This window comes from Felis catus, chromosome B1 (genome assembly GCF_018350175.1).
Source record: "Felis catus isolate Fca126 chromosome B1, F.catus_Fca126_mat1.0, whole genome shotgun sequence".
Taxonomy (NCBI): domain Eukaryota; kingdom Metazoa; phylum Chordata; class Mammalia; order Carnivora; family Felidae; genus Felis; species Felis catus.
The window spans coordinates 110,283,772-110,306,865 of NC_058371.1; the positions used below are offsets into that span (position 1 = coordinate 110,283,772).

Here is a 23,094-nt window from a genome sequence, read left to right on the forward strand (position 1 = left end):
GGAGCTATTGAAATTCAGTGATGCGTCTACATCTGGTAGATAGCAGAGTAAGGTGCTTTCTCTATGAAGATTTGCCTTAGGAAGTGAATTCACATTGTCTTCTGTATTAGAGAATGTAGTTTTAAGGAACAAAAGAGTCAAGAAAATCTAATAGATCTCTGTCTGATTCTAAATTGTATCACAACGGTCTCTTCCTCTTCTGAATAACGATTATTATTTCTTGCCTAGTGCTTTATTGTTTACAAAGGTTATTCATATTATTTCATTTGATCTTCTCAAGAGCTCAAAGAGGTGGGTGGGTTCACACTCGCAGCATAGGGAAGCATTTGAAAATGCAAACACTTTCTTCTTTCCGCTCTCTAGAATTCTTCAATCCTTTCAGGTTTTACCCTCAAAATGCTACCTTTTGCCATGAGATCATCCCTGGTGACTGTACCTAATATTACAAATCATCCCACATGTTTCATGCTTTCTTTTTCTTTCTTTTCTTCTTTGCACTTATCACCCCAATATATGCTATATTTTCTTTTTAAAACACTTGGTTCATTCTCTTCTCCTGTTAGAACATAGGCCTGTAAGAGACCCTGCTGTTGCCCTTTTTGTCTATGTTTTCCATGGCTACATCTCCAGCTTCAAGAAAAAGTGTCTTGCACATAGTAGGTGTCCTGTAAGTACTCTTCAAATGAATGGAATCAGATTTCTCTCTTGTCCCTTCCTCTGTATAATGTTGTAAACAGTTCCTATCACTTAAAGTTGTTAGGATGATTAAATCAACTAAGACATGCAACTAAGACAAATCAACTAAGACATGTACTTAGCACAGTACCTAGCATGTAACAAGCATAGAATCAATATAAGCCATTATTGCCTTCATTTTTCAGATACGTCAACTGAAATGTAGAGAAGTTAAATGAATTTTCTAATTTTTTTAAGTTTATTTATTCTTTAGAGATAAAGAGAGACACAGCGTGAGCAGGGGAGGGGCAGGGAGAGAGGAGGAGACACAGAATCTGAAGCAGGCTCCAGGCTCTGAGCTGTCAGCACAGAGCCCGACACGGGGCTCAAACTCACGAACCGTGAGATCATGACCTGTACCGAAGCCGGATACTTAACCGACTGAGCCACCCAGGCACCCCTAAATGACTTTTCTAGATCATACAAAAAGTATTTAGTAGTGTCTGACCAGGATCTCCTTGATTTTCCTTCCAGTATGCTTTTAAACAGATCTTTCAATACTATAAATGTTACCTACTGTACAATGAACCTATTGAAAAATGCCTTGGAATAAAATGAAAAATAGCTCCACATTCATTCAGTGTTTACCAGGAGCCATTTTGCTTTACACAAATCTTTTCTGTTAATACTCATTAAGGACCCTTTAAGATTGATCCTACTATTATTATCCTTGTGCTATTGATAAGCTTTTCTTTAATTTTAAAAATTGAGGCATAGAAATGTTAAGTAACTTGACCAAGTTTCCAGAGCTAAGAAGAGGCAGAGCTGGGATCTGCTCTAAGGTCCTTCAGCTCCAGAGCCCTTATGGGTCACACGATAGCCACGCCCAAGCTTCCCTCCACTTAGTATTGCTCTCCACCCTCTCGCTGCAGAGCCTTTACAGGTGTTCATGCTAGGGAGACTCTAGAGGGGTCTGGTTCTGAGTGGTTTATGGGAGAATAGAATAGTCTATGTGACCAGAAACCCCTGGAACATCTCACACTCAGAATCTAGTGGAATAATGGGAATGTGCAAAGGGAAGAAGTGTTATGCTCAAAAAGTACAAGGCTCTTTGAATTCTCTCTTTGTGTATAAAAGCTTCTATTCATTGGGATTTAAGAGAAAAAAAATCCCTTGACTCGCTATGCTTTGAAGAGTTTACATCATTGCTTCTCACATTCCAATAATTCAGCAAAAACAGCTGTTCTGCTGTCCTGGGCAAGAAGCCATGAACTGCATTCCAAAGAACATGTTCCATGCCATTATTATTTATTAATTAATGCTATATGGCTCCTGCCTTATAATAAATGAGTATCTGCTGAAAAGCGTAAAAAGAAAGAAAAAATCATTTATTATTTCTATTTCTCTAACCCAAAGCAATGCCCTGAATTTATACTCCTATCCTCTAAATGAACTGCTACGCTATTCTCTCCATTTTTCAGATAAATTCATTAAGAATCTCACTTTGTCTTTTGGTAGAATACAGACCAGAAATATTTTATCATTAAAACTATTTCAGAAGCAAAAGTGAAGGATTTCTTTGGCTCAGGGGGTCAAAAACTATAAGCAAAAAAATCCAAGACAGCGAAAATGGGATATGTCTTGCATATAAATTTTTTAGTTGATAAGTACTTAAAATAGAAAAATTCTGCACAGCTGGTATCAATCTAATGACTGAATAACCAGTTACATAGGTCTTCTGAATCACAGCAAGACCAATATATCGGTAAAAAAAAATTTTTTTAAGCTTTATTGATTTTTTAGAGATAGACAGAATGTGAGCAGGGGAGGAACAGAGAGAGAGAGGGAGACACAGAATCTGAAGCAGGCTCCAGGCTCTGAGCTGTCAGCACAGAGCCTGATGTGGGGCTCAAACTCATGAACCATATCATAACCTAGGCTGAAGTCGGATGCTTAACCGACTAAGCCACCCGGGTGCCCCAAGACCACTATATCTTTGATGCAGTAAACAACATCCAGTCTTTGAAGTTTGCTCCATCATCTATACAGTTGCACTACATTTATTAGACAATAGGGAATGCCTCCCTCATGTACACTTAGCTTAGAAACAAAATCCATAAATAAATACAGTCAGTTGCATTTAGGAATATGGACACTATTTTTCTGGATTTTTATGATCATAAAAAAGTAGCTTCGCTATTTCAGATTTTAACCTAGTGAAATAACTCTGCTAGAAAATAGAAAAATGGGAGCTTTCTCCTTAAAACATAATAATGGTCCAAAACGACATCCTCAGAAGAAGTACTGAATTTTGTTGAATACCATTATAATTTTCTCATGTATAATGGCATTTAGACTTAAAATGATTGTGAATCTCTGTTCATAAATAACATACCTCTTAATTTCTTTTTAACACTGAATCCATTCTTTCAAAAAATTTAAATACTAACAAGAACAAAAATAGCGAGATCATTAGATCACTAGATCATTAAGAACCAGTACAATTTTTTTTTTCTGGAATATTTTGTATGTGTTTTGTTTCACCTGATTTATTTCTGTCCATAAAATTAAAGAAAAAATAAAGAACATTTATACAAGAACAAATAAAAACATTTAACTGAAAGTGTTTTGCTTGGAAGGACTTTTATAAATCTAGGGGCAGATTTTAGATACAGAAAGTGTGTTCACAACTTTATTTACAAGTGTAGTTAAAGTAACATGTTCTCTGTGTATCTATTTTACACTGTATGTGAAGTGACAGAACTGATGAGCACTTTTAACTAGATATTAATGAGAAATACAAAATACTTTTTTAAAAATGTTTATTTTTGAGAGAGAGTGTGAGCGGGGAGAGGGCAAAGAGAGGAAGACAGAGGATCCAAAGCGGGTTCCAAGCTAACAGCAGAAAGCCTGATGTGGGGCTTGAGTTGACAAACCACAAGGTCATGAAGTCAGATGCTTAACCTACTGAGCCACCCAGGCGCCCCAATACAAAATGCTTTTGACAGGGATAGTTTAAATGGAATAGATAGGGATAGTTTAAATGGAATAGAATAGAGACTCCAGAATTGGACCCACAAAAGTATGGCCAATTAATCTTTGACAAAGCAGGAAAGAATATCCAATGGAAAAAAGACAGTCTCTTTAACAAATGGTGCTGGGAGAACTGGACAGCAACATGCAGAAGAATGAAACTAGACCACTTTCTTACACCATTCACAAAAATAAACTCAAAATGGGTAAAGGACCTGAATGTGAGACAGGAAACCATCAAAACCCTAGGGGAGAAAGCAGGAAAAAACTTCTCTGACCTCAGTCACGTCAATTTCTTACTTGACACATCTCCAAAGGCAAAGGAATTAAAAGCAAAAATGAACTATTGTGACCTCATGAAGATAAAAAGCTTCTGCACTGCAAAGGAAACAATCAACAAAACTAAAAGGCAACCAACAGAATGGGAAAAGATATTTGCAAATGATGTATTGTACAAAGGGCTAGTATCCAAAATCTATAAATAACTCACCAAACTCCACACCCAAAAAACAAATAATCCAGTGAAGAAATGGGCAGAAAACATGAATAGACACTTCTCTAAAGAAGACATCCAGATGGCCAACAGGCACATGAAAAGATGCTCAACATCACTCCTCATCAGGGAAATACAAATCAAAACCACACTCAGATACCATCTCACTCCAGTCAGAGTGGCCAAAATGAACAAATCAGGAGACTATAGATGCTGGAGAGGATGTGGAGAAATGGGAATCCTCTTGCACTGTTGGTGGGAATGCAAACTGGTGCAGCCACTCTGGAAAACAGTGTAGAGGTTCCTCAAAAATTAAAAATAGATCTACCCTATGATCCAGCAATAGCACTGCTAGGAATTTACCCAAGGGATACAGGAGTGCTGATGCATAGGGGCACTTGTACCCCAATGTTTATAGCAGCACTTTCAACAATAGCCAAATTATGGAAAGAACCTAAATGTCCATCAACTGATGAATGGATAAAGAAATTGTGGTTTATATACACAATGGAATACTACGTGGCAACGAGAAAGAATGAAATATGGCCTTTTGTCGCAACGTGGATGGAACTGGAGAGTGTTATGCTAAGTGAAATAAGTCAGGCAGAGAAAGACAGATACCATATGTTTTCACTCATATGTGGATCCTGAGAAACTTAACAGAAGACCATGGGGGAGGGGAAGGAAAAAAAAAGGGAGGGAGGCAAACCATAAGAGACTCTTAAAAACTGAAAATAAACTGAGGGTTGATGGGGGGCGGGAGGGAGGTGAGGGTGGGTGATGGGCATTGAGGAGGGCACCTGTTGGGATGAGCACTGGGTGTTGTATGGAAACCAATTTGACAATAAATTTCATAAATAAATAAATAAATAAATAAATAAATAAATAAATAAATAAATATTTTTTAAAAACCTGGCAGATCAGAATCTATAAGTATGTATATCTTTAAATGTAAGTATACACATACATCTTTAATTGCTAATTTAAATTAAAACCCTTGAAATCCTACCATAAGCACTCAAGAATAAGAAGGTGACATTGTTCCCCTAAACTTGCTAATTTTGGGAGAAGTCCAATAGTTTAGTAGAATTGGCTTCACCTTGGATTTATGTGTCAACTTAGATGAAAGGAATAATAGATAATCACAAAGAATTATAAAGTTAACACAAGAAATTGATATCCTTGCAAGAATCACCAACCCAAACTCTGCTCATTCACATCCCAAGGAAATGGGGAAAATGAAAACAGTGGTGCCAGCCAAAAAGTAGCCCTTCAGGAAGAATGGGACGGCTGCAGTTGCCTGTTGGTGGCTGAAACAAGGCCAGGGACAATCTGGAGAAACATCCCCCAGGCCTCAGGCTCCTGTGATTCTGTAGGACGACAGGAAGAGAAACCATGTCGATGCTAGAATTGGTATATTCTTTACAGTTTTGCTGTGGCTGGCCCTGGCTCCGAAAAACAATCATCTCACTTACCACATACAGCACAAGTGGTAAAGAAAGCAGCCTTTGGACCCTATTTCTCAACTAAATTTCTCAACTGGTAAGCTGTCAAATAATAAAGAATGATTTAACTTATCTTCCATTCACAGAGACTTCTCTCCTAGAAGAATATGAGCAACTCCTATGACACCGACTCTTAACACAACAGTTCCTTAGAGATTTTGCTACCAAAGTTAAACCCATGCATTTTAATTGTAAGCTGGTGTTTTGATTGATGGTCAATGACTAAAATCCCTCAAAGTACGGCCCTTACTCCAAGATAGACTTAATTTCACATTTTCTCCAAGTCACAACCACTAGCTTTGTAAAATGACTTGCTGTCAAGTTGCCTGTGTTTCATATCATTAATTTCAGCCAGTTGCCTCCAGCTACAGAATCCTGGTCTCATCAGTCTGAACAGGCAGATGTGAGACTGACTGACAATGAAAGCACTCTTTAAAAACCTAACGCACGAAACATTTCATCTTGTTATTTTCAAGGGAAATATCATCAAGAAGGGTGATAGATTCCCATTGTTTTCACACACATTACTTTGAACTTTTCTTCTTTTTATCCCATTAAGTCTACATAAGAAAGAGTATCTCAGCAGCCCTTTTCTTTTACACCCACCACATCCAATTATTTGGAAAATGAATGTTTTCAACATCTGAGGACCAGGCCTCATGGGTCATTTGACACTGAAATAAAGGTAGAGAGAAAAAGCTTTTCAGAACAATTGGTATGGATCTCATTGTATCATATACCATTGGCTCAGTGTGTCTAGTTGATAGGAGCTTCCGTACAAACTGCATGCTGCGGCTAAAATTCACCCTTCACCAGCCAAGGTTTTCTAATCCATTTTCAAGTGCACTTGAAACAACTAGAGCATTAAAGGTCCATATGAAAATCTGCATGTTAATGAGAGATGCAAATCCAAGGTTTGGATGGAACCCAAATAATATGGGTTCCTAAAAGATTTACAGTTGTAGCATATTTCATAAGAAAGAGTCCATTAACTAAATTTTAGAACCTTCAGAAAATGTATTACAGTTCTCATTTCTGCAATGTTGGCTTTAGCTTTTCTCTTCTGTGATAGGCCAAAGTAGAGACTTCAGTCTTGCCAAGTTTTCTCTTTAAAGAAAAAACCCAAAAACGACTATGCTTACTACCAGGTATTTACCCAAAAGATACAAAACTACTGATTCAAAGGGGCACATGCACCCCAATGTTTATAGCAGCATTATCTACAATAGGCAAAATTTGGAAATGGTCCAAGTGTCCATCGATTGATGTATGGTTAGAGGAGATGTGGTGTGTATATATATATACATACATATATATATATGTATATATATATACACACACACACACATATATATGTATACATATATACACATATATATGTGTATATATGTATACATATATATGTGTGTGTGTGTGTATATATATATATATATACACAGTTGTGTATATATATATATATATATACACATACATATATGGTATATAAACATATATATATACACACATATATACACAATGGAATAGTGTTTAGTTTTAAAAAAGAATGAAATCTTGTCATTTGCAATGACATGGATGGAGCTAGAGAGTATTATGCTAAGCGAAATCAAAGAAAGACAAATACCATATGATTTCACTTATAAGTAGAATTTAATAAACAAGAGAAAAGAGCAAATGGGGAAAAAAGACAGAAAGGCAAACCAAGAAACAGACTCTTAACTGTAGAGAACAAACTGATGGTTACCAGAAGGGAGGTGCAGGAGAGGGAATGGGTGAAATGGGTGAAGGGGATTAAGGAGCAGATTTGTCGTGATGAGCACAGGGTGATATATGGAATTGTCGAATCACTATAGTGCACACCTGAAACTAATATTACACTGTATGTTAACTGGAATTTAAGTAAAAACCTAAAAAACCAAAACAAAACAAAACACTACCTTGTTCAGACATACTGCACACTGGGCTTCACCCTTTGTTTTTTCTATTTCTACTTTCTTCAGAGTTCATATTGTCAGCCACAATGCTGTTCACAAAACAGAAAACTGACCAAATCAGACTTTTCACACATCCAAGACATTTTCCAAAAGTGAAATGGGTGCTTAGAAACATTTAAGCTATATAAGGTACTCAAGGAATATGAAATAAGTTTAATACTTAGCTAAACAAAATAGGAAGATAAACTTTTGCAAAAGACAATCCAGCAGAATACACTGAGGTTAAAAATTAGCTACAAAGCCTTTGAGACACTTTTAAAGATTAAGAGCTGTTATGGAACCCAGCTGGCTCAGTTGGTAGAGCATGAGATTCTTGATCTCAGGGTTATGAGTTTAAGCCCCAGGCTGCATATGGGGATTACTTAAAAATAAACTCTTTAAAAAAATTAAGGGCTGTTTATTTGCTGTGGGTACCCACAAAATTTTCAGAAGTTGGGAGCCACATTTCTAAGGCTTAGAAAAAAGTGAAGGGAATAGTAAAGAGTGCTAATGGCAATTCTCCTTCATCTGCTGGAGAGAGGAATCAGGCTGAGGGTATGGAGACATGGCCCCCAAGCCCTCTAAGCTGATGTGAGGTGGGCAGTGAGAGACAATCCACACCCTTCTGAGCCTTAGACTCAGCAGAACAGGGAAGAACAGTAGCAAAAGTAGGCCTTTTGAACCTTCCCATCCTCACTACCTTCCCACAATCTCTCCATGACAAGTCTCTCTGGCAGAATGTTGTACATACTCACTAAAAAATCAGAATCCTTTCTTCACTGTTGCCCTGGAGCCATTTTCCTTCTCTATAATTTTCCATTCCTTTGGGTCTTGTAAAAAAAGCACAAATCCTACAGTGGTGGAGATTTGTCACAGCTCTTGCCACAAGAGGTGAAGGGAGGTATCACATCAGCTAATGCCTTCAGCAGAAATTTAGCCCTTTGCAGGGCCAAGATGGCAGCCCAGTGAAGAAGGTGAGACGTGGGGAAGAGCATGCCAGAGCAGGAAGAGATAGTAGGGACTCTGAAAATGAAAAGGGTAGTTTTCAAAAAGAATGTGACAATTTTACCATTCCATCAAAACTGTCTTGCATCACCATTTGGCACATGAGCTATGAGTTGCTGAGCAGAAACTTGGTGGGTGAAGAACCTAGAAGAGTTTGTGCTTCCCAGTCATTAAAATGTCCATAAAAGATTCTACGGGCCACACATCAGATGAAGTTTCTATCTCTCTAGGCCTCTCTCCCTAACTGTCCACAATGATAGGAAACCTGCCATCTACCAGGGAATTTGGAATAAAACAAGGCTACATGAGGGGCACCTAGATGGCTCAGTGGGTTAAGCATCTGACTTCAGCTCAGGTCATGATCTCACAGTTCATGGGTTTGAGCCCCAGTTGGGCTCTGTGCTGACAGCTGATAATTCTCTTGAATGTTTCTATATCTTTTTTTTTTTTTGTATCCTGATTAACATTTGTGTTTTGATAACACTGACTTCTAAAGACCATACCGTTATCTCCTTATTTGCTCATCTCCCCAAGTGTACAAGATGCTAATCCTTCAACCTTGAGCAAGACTTTTTGGATTTATGCTGAATTGTCTTCAATCCTCTAGGAAATAAACAAGCAAAAATTCAAGGAAGTAAAAAAAAACATGATGAACAAAAGAAAATATACACAACTGGGAATTCAAAATCTGTCAGGTTTCATGATATTTCTGAATTGCTTTTGTGAAATGACACCCCACCTAACCCTAATCATTAGACCATGTAGTTTGCACTGAAAAGGGAACACGATTCAATGTGATCCAACAATCCACATATTTTTTATTACTCATGAAGTAGAACGAAGAGCAATGAAACTGTAGGTAGAAAAGGAATAAAAAAAACCCAAGAATACTGATATTGTGAACAACTTTATGAACATGTTAAGTCATAACATTTAGTTCAACAACTAAAAATGCAGTTAACAGTGCATAGAGAGCTACAGATTAGATGTTCTCAAAGTTTGGGCATATGATCAGGAAAGTAAGACCTGTTAAAATTTCAACCAGTCACATTAGTAAAAAGTAGTCATTAGCATTTATTTAGGGCTCTGAGCTAAGTCTCTTTTCATCCTAACTTTAAACTTCATCACAACCTTGAAAATTAGGTATTATTATAACTCTCAAAGATAGGGGGAAATTAAGGCTTAAAAGAGGTTAGGGATTTGCCAAAAGCTACACATTTATAAGGTGCCAGAGCTATTTCTAACAATTTCTTTAAACCCGTTCCATAAACAGTAGACAAAATACTATATGATCCCCACTTACAGAAATGATGTCTCCCCAGTCCAATCAATATGAACAGAATATTGGCTTCCAAGCAGTAGGGTATTGACACAGCACTATGCACTTTATATACATTTCTCATTTATTCTGTACAGTAACTTTAAGAGGATGCCTTAATCCCTTCAGACTGCTATAGTAGAATACCACAGACTAGTGGCTTACAAGCAACAGAAATTTATTTCTCACAGTTATGCAGGCTGGAAGTCCAAGGTCAGATTGCCAGTGTGGTCACTGCCAGCGTGGCCTCCTCCAGGCTGCAGCCTGTTGACTTCTCATTGTACCCCCCACATGGCAGAAGAGGCAGGGGAGCTCTTGGGGGTCTCTTTTGTAAGGGCATTAATCCTATCCATGAGGGGTCCACCCTCATGATCCAATCACCTCCCAAAGGCATCACCTCCCAATACCAATAGGTTTTCAACATATGGATTTGGGTGGGAGGGGAACACATTCAATCTATAGCAATAGAGCAATAGTTACTTATTATTTCTATCTATCTATCTATCTATCTATCTATCTATCTATCTCTATCATCTACTTTTTAGACACAGAGAACACATGAGCAGGGGACAGGGGCTGAGGGAGAGAGACACGGAACTGGATCTCACAACACTGGGATCATGACCTGAGCAAAAATCAAGAGTCAGATGCTTAACCCACTGAGCTATCCAGGTGCCCTTATTATTTCTATTTATAAGGATGAGATAACTGAGGCTTGGAGAAGTAGCTTCTCCAAAGGGGCATAGCCATTAAGTGGCAAAGTCAGGTTTGATCCCAGTCTGTCGGCCTGCAAAAGTTATGGCCCTAAACCAGTTGGCAATATTGCCTTAACCTCTTCAAGTTGGTCAGCAAATGAAGAAGTAAATTGTCATTTATCAAAACATGAGGCAAGCTAAATGCATGAAGAACAACCAATTAATACCAATTGGCTGGTTCCATCAGTACTGCTGTGAAGAGAAGGTGTTTTGATCCCAGATGACCTCTTTTTTTTCTTCACATAATATATTCTTAGAATTAAAGAAAATCAGATTCAATGAAAATGAATATTTCTCAGGGCTCCTGGGTGGCTTAGTTGGTTAAGTGTCCAACTTTGGCTCTGGACACGATCTCCTGGTTCAGGTCACGATCTCACGGCTCATGGGTTCGTGCCCCGCATCCGGCTCTCTGCTGTAAGTGTGGAGCCTGCTTGGGATTCTCTTTCCCTCTCTCTTTGCCCCTCCCTCTTCTCTCAAAAATAAATAAAACATTAAAAATTTTTTTAAATAAATTTAAAAAAAGAAAATGAAAGCTTCTCTTGAGAAATACTTATTCTCATTCCATTTTCATCAGAACTCTTTGATTTGTAATTTGCTTCTCTAGTAGATTTATACAAAGAAAATGATATATGCTCTGTGGAGATTACTAGTCTGTGTATCTGGGTGAGTTGTATCTTTCCTCGTAGATAGTTTAAATGATTTATAATCCATACCCTGTGCATTGACTTATGGTGAGCAAACCACTAAAGATAGTCCACCCCCTGGATAAACCAACAAAACCAAAAGCACGTTTCTTGACCAGCAAAACTGTGGATAAAATCATGGGCTGTGAATCCCCAACAGAAAAGCTTAGCTTAAACAGCCACCCAGTATTTCTCAAAGCAAAGTACTGTGGTTTTAAAAGAGGGCTCTGCAAGTGAACTCTCAGTTTTAAATTCTGGTTCTGATATTTACTAGCCATGTAACCTTGAGAAGTTGTTTATTCTGCCTCAGTGTTCCTATCTATAGAATGGGAATAACAGAAATCTTATAGGGCTATCATAAGTAATAGAACCTTTATAGGGTATCCTAAAGCCTACATGAGTTAATAATAATGAAATCTTTATAACAGTGCCCGGCACATATGTATTTCTCAAAAATTGTTAGTTATTATTATTATCTCTTAGGTCCACAAGCATCTCAGTCCTTATTGATTAGCCAAGCCACCCCATGAAATCTTCAAAGATTTTCTGTTTTATTTTCATTTCTGGGTCTCTGTGAGGTGACCAACAGCAGAGAATACTACTTATAATTCATGCCTCATTTCAACTACATGTTCAGCCAACCTAAAACTAGCTTTTCAGTTCTCAGTGCTCAACCTGTTAAAAAAAATATGTAGTAATTTTAGGGACGCCAGGGTGGCTCAGTCAGTTAAACGTCTGACTTCTGCTCAGGTCATGATCTCACGGCTTGTGAGTTCGAGCCCCATGTCAGGCTCTGTGCTGACAGCTCAGAGCCTGGAGCCTGCTTCAGATTCTGTGTCTCCTTCTCTCTCTGCCCCTCCCCTGTTTTCTCTCTCTCTCTCTCTCTCTCAAAAATAATAAACATTTAAAAAATGTAGTTATTTTAATTCTTTAAACTGAATCAAATTCTATATTATGAAGTTGAAATGAAGCAGTCATACAATGTCTTTCCCTCATTTAAAAGTTTAGTGACTAAAACAAGAAAAAAAAATGCTGGCTTTATGTTCCATTAAGATGGTGATTACCAAAATCCTTAACCAAATATTTTGAATACTTCTTAGAATAGGACAGAACAGATATGTAAGAAACACAGAGGCTTTCCACTCTGAGACTAACCCCTAACAATTTCAGTGTTTTGAGTGTATTTATGACGGAAAAAAAGTGTTCAAAACTACAATAGACCAAACATGAAGACAATTTTAAAGCAGTTTAAAAATCCAGTGTAAAGTTACCTTTGAAATAACACACTGCCAAGGAAACATATACATGCTTTATATCTATTTATTTAGCAAATATGGATATACATGATTTTTACTACAAGATGTTAAAAGTAGTTAGCTCTAGATTTTTAACTATCTGCTTTATGCTTTCTAAACTGTCTGTATTTTAGGTAAGAAGTATGTCAACTATAATTTTAAAAAAAAGCGATTTTCATTTTGGAAGCGAGAAAAATGAACATTAATAGAATTTTTTTTGGCATTATCAACGTTCTGATGTATGACAGAAATGTGAAATGATACTATTCCTCTCAAATAATTAATGTGTGATAGATAATTGATGGTCTGGCTACTTTGTGGGCCCGTGGAGGAGTCAGGTGGTAATGCCCTTGAATTAGGTAGTGTCTGTGAAAGAGAAACACTTTTTTTTTTAATTTTTTTTAACATTTATTTATTTTTGAGACAGAGAGAGACAGAGCATGAACGGGGGAGGGTCAGAGAGAGAAGAAGACACAGAATCGGAAACAAGCTCCAGGCTCTGAGCCGTCAACCCAGAGCCCGACACGGGGCTCGAACTCACGGACCGCGAGATCGTGACCTGGTTGAAGTCGGACGCTTAACCGACTGCGCCACCCAGGCGCCCCGAGAAACACTTTTAAAAACAGGCTGTTAGATTATCACCCTGGTACTGCAGATTATATACTCTGAACTAATCATAAAATAGAGTGCAGTTCTTTGGGGCATCATTCCTTTCCAAAGTATGGGATTCCTGCCTTATGCTAGCCAGGATCACTTTAAAATACCACTGAGATAAACAATGTCTTTCACTTATGAATTCCAACTGATTGCAGGGGAACTTTAAAGTCCTAGCAACACTGTTGCTATAGCAATGCAACCTGATTAGATATTCTTAGCAACCAGCCACAACTCACACCCACAATCCCTTCATTTATTCCAAGAAGAATAATGTTGACATTCCAATTTTTAAAATATCCAGATCTCAGTGACAGACATCTATGCTTGAGAAGCCTGTGAGATCCAAAGGAATCGCGAGTTAATAATGCACTTGGGTCTTGAACACACCCTGTATGCATACAGTAAACCCATATAAAGGTGTATTGCACAGTGTAAGTAAAGAAGAATTTCATTTGGCTCTTGGAGCACATATGTGTAAATAATGGCAGAATCCTTGAATTTCATATTGTAGTTGCTAAAGTTTACATGCTCTTCAAACAAACTGTATACTCTTTCATAGTGAATTGACAGAGATGATAAAATTACATTTGCAACAAACAGCAACAATTTGACATTTTGATTCTAAAGTTTTCATCAGAATTGGCACCACACTTGAAAACCTCCAGGTACTTTTGAGAGAGAACCGTATGGCTCATAATGAGGGTGCATAGCAGAAATGCGGCCTTGATATCACACATGCTTAAACCAGAGCTGATGTGAGGAACTTATTGAGTTACTGCTTTGAAAGGAAGGATCTGTCACATTCTGAGCAGAATAAGGTTTGAATACTAAATTCTGGAGTTCTCCCCAGGCTGATCTTAATCAGGAAGGTCAGATGCATGATCAGATCCACAGAAGCTCAGAGAAGACAACGACAGCCCGGAAATCTGCAAACATGACCCATGCTTCTATAATTAAATGAAGGATGCTTTTTCTATAAGCACAGATCCTGAATCATTGTTTGGATATAGCAAATAAACCAAGTACACTCTCCCCTTCCCCTGAGTGGTAACATTGTAGTGGTTAATAACCCAATCTCTCTATATCCACGGTTTCTGTTACAAGTGGAGGAGTGAAAAGGTATCAAGGTGAAAACCAACCAGAAGCAAAGATATGCTTTTTGTTGTTGTCATTGCCTTTAAAAGTTATGAAATTTGATAGGGATGTGATATTATGAAAATAATTACTCTCAGCTAAGCTTAGAATTAGGAAGCTCTTTTGAGGAGTCCCCAATTTTGGTACGTTCCTTTAAAATATCAAATCTATATAAAAATCTGCATTAAAATGTTTTTTGCACATCCCTTATATAACGATTTAATGCTTCCTAAGAAAATCATCAGTAATGTGCACAAATAGGTGGCTAGAAGAATGTTCATCCCAGCAGGCTAAAATAACAATTAAGTGGAGACGATCTAAATATACAAAAACATGGCATTAATTATGATTATTTTCTTTTTAAAATTTTTTTAACATTTATTCATTTTTGAGAGACAGAGTGTGAGCAGGGAGGGGCAGAGAGAGAGAGGGAGACACAGAATCTGAAGCAGACTCCAGGCTCTGAGCTGTCAGCACAGAGCCTGATGCGGAGCTCGAACTCATGGACTGTGAGATTATGACCTGAGCAGAAGTCGGATGCTTAACTGACTGAGCCACCCAGACACCCCTATGATGTTTTGTATTATGGAATACTGTTCCACAGTCCCCTTACCTATGATCTTGAAACCTAGAAAGTACAAAAAGTCAAGTTTATATATAAATTATTTGGCAGAAAAACCCAATCTCGCTAGAACTCATTTGACACCAAAACCTAATTAGAAGGGAGACTATTTAGAGGCTTTATTTATCTCACACAGCGTGATTATTCTTATGCTTCACTGCAGAAATAGTCATGTGTTTGATTACAGGGTGCTGCCCAGACACCGCTGAAAATGTTACCAAATATGTGTACTTAACCATAATATGTTTCAAGAGTTCATAAACTTCTGAATTCCCAAATATCACCACAAGAGATGTCTACAAAGAATTGCGGACATTTATATTTAGTGGAAAAGGGCAGGATAAAAATTGTGTACGCATCGAGTGTCCTCTCTACTTGAAATAGTCTCTCTCTCTCTTACATGGCTTGTTCCTTCTTATCCTTCAGTTCAGATCTGGACCTACGAATCTCCTCCTAGAGTCAGTTCCTGTCTGCCATGTCTAAAGAGGACCCTTGCATTACTCTCCATCTCACACCGCATGTGCTGTTTACCTCCCTCATAGTACTTATCGCAAGCATCGATGATCCCATTTGTTTCTTCGCTTACACATCTAGTGACTGTCTGTCGCTCCCAGCTAGTGCCAGGAGCACAGAGATCTTATTTGTCGTATTCACTGAAGTGTTTACAGCATCTAGCACAATGTCAGGCACCTTGTCTGTGCTCAGCCTATATTTGTTGAATGAATAAATGAGAAAACAGAAGAGTTTTTGTAAATATATGTGCATTAAAAGATGAAAAAAGACCAAATTTAACAATTTGGTGGATGCAGGGGTGCTTGGTTTTTTTTTTTTGTTTTTGTTTTTCCTTTGGGGCTTATCTTTATGTTTGAAATTATCTATGAGAAACCACGTATTCCTTTTGGAATAGAGGGAACAATTTTTAAATGATCAGTATATCAGTGATTGAATTGACTCACATTATACACCAAACACTCCTCTCAAAGCACTTATCATTACAAAAAGTACATAATCTTCCTGCTATCAAGAATTTCTTCAGTCAAGATCACACAGAGCAATTCTTCCAAAATGAGAAAGCAGGCAAAATAAAAGTGAAAGATAAAAGTAGTCCCAGTAGAGGATCCACATTACTTCTTTTGCCCTCCACCAGGTGTGAATTATTATGTTATTTGTTCTTCTAATTCCCAAACCAAAGTGCTGTCATATTGGACCACAAGCATAGTGGTGTGGATGTGTGTGAGTGTGTGTATATGGATGGGGTGTGTGTGATCTCTCCTAACAATGAAGCCCTGGAAAGCATAGAATCTCCCAAATCTTTGGGCTTATTTATGAAGATAAGATGAGAATTAGAAGCATATAACTACTTTATAAAGGTAAAATCTTTTTTTCAATATACAATTAAGCATTTCCAAAAATGATTAATCACAGTGATTAATGTGGATTACTTTACAAAGGACATATGACAACCAAATGCTAAAACTTCCAAATTCATTCCTTAAAGCATTTTTTATCCTCAGGAGTGGTCCAGGCATCCTCTGATGCGCCTACAGTTGCATCCAACTACAGTTTCTAGAACCACAGGGTGTTGGGAAACAGAAGAGTATGTTAGTCATATTTACACAAAGCATTCTCAATATGTTTTTCTTCAACCCCCAGACATGTTTTCAGGTGACCTACCTCTAAATTTCCTGGTGTTTGCAGACTTTTTGCATACGCTGTTTTGTATTTATTGTATCTTTTCCAGATTAACAATTGGGCCCTTTGCTTTAAATTTGGAGGTACTGCAACAACAACAAAAAAACATATCTGGAGAATGAAGAAACATACACTGAGCACATAAAATTTAAAAGTGGCCAATGGGGAGGAGGGGCGCCTGGGTGACTCAGTCAGTTAAATGTCCAACTTCCACTCAACTCACAATCTCTTGGTTCTTGAATTCGAGCCCCGCATCAGCCTCTCTGCTGTTGGCACAGAGCCTGCTTTGGGTCCTCTGTCCCCCTCTTTTTCTGCCCCTCCCACAGTTATGCTGTCTCTGTCTCAAAAATAAATGAACATTAAAAAAAAAAAATAACTGAGGTGGGGCACCTGGCTGGCTCAATCCATAGAGCATGAGACTCTTGATCTCAGGGTCATGAGTTTGAGCCCTACACTAGGCATAAAGCTTACTCACAAAAAATAAAAATAAAAATAACTAATGTATATTTAAAATGGGTCCAGACTTTTTGAACACTGTAGTTTTCAGAATACATTTAAACCAAAGAAGAGCATGGATTTGCCATTGTTCTGAGGAATCCACTTGACCCCACATCAATGTCACTTGCTCTTGCTCTAATCCCAAGAAACAAAACAAACAAGCAAAGACCCCACCAACCAGAACGGTGTTCTCCTTTAACTGCATCTCCACATGTTTATAATTTAAAATCTCTGGTTCAGGCACGGTGGAAGAATATTTCTATGAGCAGGTGTGTTGTAAGACAAATTGAATTCTTTCTCTGAGGCCCCTTCAGTGAGGCAGCTGACGATCAGCAGCTGCAAGTTTTTTTGTTTTCTTCCCCGGCTTGTCTTTGTTAGCTCTGGTCACTGAGCCCTTTTCCCTAATGAACAGGCTGAGGCTGGGGGGCAGCTGGACCGGATTGCTCCTATTCACCACTCAGACATGCAACGCCGAAATGTGCCCCCAGCCAGCAAGAATTGTGCTTACTTAAGTAATGCAGGGTCTGAAATATTAGATAACAAAATCACTCCATTAATGACACAAAATGGAAAATGACCATTTGATCCAGTAAATTTCTCCCTATGCTCTCCACATAGTACTTGGATACATTTATTCCACATTAAAACCCCCAATAACAAAGGCCTATTTCAGGGACCCCAACTTTGTAACAAGCAGGAATTAAAATGAAATTCTTACACCACCTATTCTATTTTTTTTTTCTGTAAGTGATTTTCAAAGTCGTAGCCTAAAAGTGGCTTACGATCAGAGGTCACAAATATTCTTTCTGGTATGAGAATTAAATTTCCTGTCTAAAAACTCCAGTCCTGACTAAAACTAAAATAACATTTCCGTTGGCATATCTAAACTAAATTCTAAGGCTACTCTTGCAAAAACAAACAGATGGTAATCATGTGAGGCTTTTCTCTAACTACAAATACAAGACTTCTGTACAATAAACTCCACTCAACTGCCTTTGAAAGGCAATAAAGTGTAACACACAACACTTTATGCAGTGTTTAGAGTCCTATGCAACTGAGAAATCCTAAAATCACAACCTGTGTTTATTTCCTCTAAAAATTTAGTTCAAAAGGGAAAACAAGGGAATTCCATTCAGAAGGAGAAAACAATGAAAAACCTTAATTAAGTGAATAGTGTGGGTACAAAATTAAACCTGCACATAATGGTGGCTGCAAAGATGAAAATGTATGCTGCTCCTGAAACTGAAAGATTACGGAGGAGGTGAACTGGAATGCTTGAGCGCACTAGCCTGGATTTACACGGTGTTCGGAAACGGCACTTTGCAATTCCCGAATGCTGCATTTTGATTTTTCTGATGCCACATTACAATTTAGTTTGCAACCCACTCCAGTACTGGTTTTCATCTTAGCCATGCCTGTGCTTGTATAACATTGTCTTACTTATTTACCTGTATCTATCTGCTTCTGTTTTAAAATCTCAATGCTGTACTTCAAGGCATAAAGTTCTTCGCCACCAATAAATTCAGTGTGCGTGTTCTCTGTTTGGCAACCCGTGTCATTAATTAAATGCAGTGGGATTCTACATAGTATTTCCTTAGATCGAAGTCTTTCGGAGTTCTTTCTCTGGGGAACAGTCTTCTTCTGAGAAGGGGAGGAAAAAACACTCTCAGTGAAGCACATGGGAAAAAAAAAAAAAGACATCCCGATGCGCTTAGGCACATGGTACTCCGGGTATCCGATAATGGAACTATTGATTATACAGTTTCCCTGTGTGGTTGGCAGGTAAAAGTAAATCTTTGGGGACTCCGTGGCCAGGGCCAGACTTAGCCACCTGCTTCTCCAGGACAGCAGAGCATGTAGCCATATGTGTGAGACCTCTATTCTGAAAAGCTTAAAGCTTACTCTGCTCCCCGGAGGCCCAGATGAAGGTCAAATATTTATGCGATAGCTCCACAAAACCATCGAGTCAGGTAATTCCATATGTCACACATATTTTTAATTTTTCCTCTCAGTTAAAATAAGCGAACAACATTTGATCAAAGCATCCACCCTAAAAGACATAATAGATTTTTTTTTAAATAAGTGTTTTAGAAAAGCAGTGGATGGTATATAACTAATGTATATTATATCAATAATTTTTTAAGACCCTTTACTTTCTCAGGCCAAATAAAATGCTAACATTTCAGTTTCAAACTTGAAGATACGAAGAGTAAACATTTTCCTTCTAAAGTTTCTACTAATTTTTACTAAGTTTTAAAGTATGTAGTTTCTAGAGAAATGTATTTGTCAGAATCACAGTGGATGCATGACAAAGTCCTAAATGTTTGAAACAAAATGTAGGGAAAATCTGGGCCAAAAGATGGTGAAATGAGGGCTTTTTTTTAAACAAAAGTTCATTTAATTTTTATTTTAAAAATTTGTTTATATTTTAAAATAGGAAATACCTTAACACAGTCCCAAATATACCTGTCAATTAAATCCTTACATAGAGAATGGTGGGATCAAATCGTTGGATTTCTAATTTTCATACATGTTGCCAAATTTCCCTCTGTAAAAGTGGTACCCATTTACACTCCTACCAACAATCTCTGGGAAAAGATTGTTTTCCCACATCTTCTGACACAAATTATTAGCAAAATGTGTTCATATTTGCTAATCTGAAAGACAATAAATAGTACCTCAATGTGTTTCAATGTGTACTGCTCTTGTGAGTAAAGTCACGCTCTTTTTCCTACACTGAAGAGCATTCATACCTCCTTTTCTGTTAACTATCTCCTCATTTATTTTACCTATTTTTTTTTCAACGTTTATTTATTTTTGGGACGGAGAGAGACAGAGCATGAACGGGGGAGGGGCAGAGAGAGAGGGAGACACAGAATCGGAAACAGGCTCCAGGCTCTGAGCCATCAGCCCAGAGCCCGACGTGGGGCTCGAACTCAGGGACCGCGAGATCGTGACCTGGCTGAAGTCGGACGCTTAACCGACTGCGCCACCCAGGCGCCCCTATTTTACCTATTTTTATTTGTTCATTGGTCTTTTTCTTATTGATATGTGAGAGCCCTTTGTATATTAGGTAGATTAGCCCTATGTCTGTGGTGCGAGTTACAAAGACTTCCCCCTAATTTGGAGATTATTTCTTGAATTTATTTATGGTAATCTTTGCACGCAGAAATTCTTTACATGTAGTTGAATTTATCAGTTTTTTTTTTCTTATGGCTTATTGTTTTTACATCATATAGTGAAGAAAGCTTTTCCCTACTCCAATTTTATCAACAGATTTTCCTATGGCTTATTGAAGTATTTCTTTTATGCTTTAATTGTTCACATTTAAATCTTTAATTCAATGCTACTTACTGTGGTGGCACGTAAAAATTATTTTTCAAAATTGATCATAGTCCCTATAGCAATTGTTGGTCCCTACAGACTTAAGATGCCACCTTAATCATACATTCAATCTTCATATGTATCCCAATCTATTTCTTGGCCTTCTATTCCCTTCCATTGGTTTGTATCTTTTTCTATTCCAATACTATGTTCTATGTGTTATAGTGCTATAGTGTTTCTTCTTTTATTTAATATTTATTTATTTATTAGAGAGACAGAGACAGAGCATGAGTAGGGGAGGGGCAGAGAGAGAGACAGGGAGACACAGAATCTGACGCAGGCTCCAGGCTCTGAGTTGTTAGCACAGAGCCCGACGCGGGGCTCGAACCCACAAACCATGAGACCATGACCTGAGCTGAAGTCAGACACTTAACCGACTGAGCCACCCAAGTGCCCCTATAATGTTTTTAAATATTTAATGCTTTAAATACCTAATACAATATTCTTAAATATTTGAAACATCCAGGCTGGTCCTCTTCCCCTCACACATTATTCTCCTTTTCCAGCAATTTTTGGTCATTTTTTTTCTTTTTTCTTTTTCATTTGAATATTAGACTCAGCTTGTATAGCTCAAAAAAAATAAAGAAAAACATCAGTGATATTATTTTTGGAGGATGTTAAATACTCAGATAAACTTTGGAAAAAAATGTATGAGATACTGAATTTTCCTATGTGAAAACAAGGTATGCCTTTCCAATTGTTCATGTCTTCTTTAAGATATGGGGAATATATATAAAACTTTTTCATAAAAAATCAGGTACTTGTCATTTTGTTCATTCCTAGTTATTTTATCTTCTATGTTGAAACTGTCATTGAGCGTACAAAGAGCTGCAAGGTAAGATTTCCATACAAATAAAACACACAGGTCTCCAAGACCACTAAAATATACTACGATGCATGTCATAAAAAAGTCTGTGAACACATTCTACAGGACTGGGGTCATGAAGATGACGGCACAGAACACTGTCACCTGAAGGATAAATAGGTGTCTCTCAAAAGACAAAGAGGCACAAGTGCTTCCGATGGATGGAGGGGTTTGTACAAAACTGCAGAGGCCTGAGAGAAAGAGGTAACTTGATGTATTGCAATAGTTTCCCAGAACAAATCTGTCAGCCTCAGACAGAATGGGGGGAGATAAGGCTGAAAAGGTGGACAAGGGCCCAATCACAACGGGCATTTATGTCCTGCCAAGGGGTTTGGATTATACAGATACTGAAGGGTTATAAATAGACAAGGTCCAAAGTGCCCCAGAAAGGGACTAGCCTGGTAATTAGGAAAATAGAGGTTATTTCAATTTTCAAGGTAAGAAATGACAAAGGTCTGAAATAAGATCAAGGAATGGATTAAAGAGATGCTTAAGAAGTAGAATTTTAGGACTTATATAATGGTGTATTTTATCTATTCCTTTAAAATTTATTTTCTTATTTTGAAAGAGACAGAGCACAAGTGGGGGAGGGGCAGAGAGAGAGAGGGAGAGAGAGAATCCCAAGTAGGTGCCATGCTGTCAGCACACAGCCCGACGTGGAGCTCCATCTCATGCACCACAAGACCATGACCTGAGCCAAAATCAAGAGTCTGATGTTCAACCAACTGAGCCGCCCAAGTGCCCCAAGAATTTTAGGACTTATAAATGATAGAATATGGCAAGTAAGAGAGAGAATTCTAGCTTTTTGGCATGCACATGTTCCTGGCCAGGATTAGAGAGAGAACTTCACAGAGATAGACAAATAGAGATAATTAAAACACACAGTTACAGTTAACTTACTCATTTAGTGGTGGTTTATTTCACATTCAACCTGAGAGCTAAGGGAAAGGACAGAAGCCTGACAACAGAAAACTAGGAAATTTCAAATAAGTGTCAGGTGGAGAAAAGGAATCCTTGCAAGACTGACTGAGGAATGACCAGAACAGTAAGCAGAATTTATTCACTGGTATCCCAGAATCCAGTATAAGATCAAATTCATAAAGAATGAATGGTCACTAGAATCAAAGGTAAAAATAATATTTGAATAACTCTTACCTAATCAAAATCATAGGGACACTTGAAATGCTTTGAATCTGGGGTGGAAGGGAGAAAGAAATCTTAGTTAAATATTTATTAATCTGACACATACCTAGAATATTCAAGAATACATCAACCATTGATCGCAGTCTTCCCTTTGGAAGTTTTGCTTCATGATTCATGTTTTGTTTTATAATAAAGGTATTTTTGGAGTGCCTAGATGACTCAGTCAGTTAAACGACGAACCCTTGATTTTTGCTCAGGTCATGATCTCACGGTTCATGAGTTTGAGCCCCACAAAGCCTGCTTCGAATCCTCTTTTTCCCTCTCTCTCTCTCAGCCCCTCCCCAGCTTGAGCTTTCTCTCTCTCAAA

The 23,094-nt window shown here is 37.9% G+C and overlaps 1 protein-coding gene and 1 long non-coding RNA gene across 3 annotated transcripts in view; both read right to left on the reverse strand.

The window, feature by feature from the left end:
• Positions 1 to 23,094, reverse strand: part of ANK2 (ankyrin 2) — a 671,298-nt gene that overhangs the window by 370,552 nt on the left and 277,652 nt on the right. The gene's annotated exons all lie outside the window — the stretch shown is intronic.
• On the reverse strand, positions 18,982 to 20,988 carry LOC123384976. The gene is made up of 2 exons (XR_006596850.1): positions 20,348 to 20,988; positions 18,982 to 20,124 (listed from the first exon to the last, which is right to left on the reverse strand). It is a non-coding gene; the product is annotated as an uncharacterized LOC123384976 (long non-coding RNA).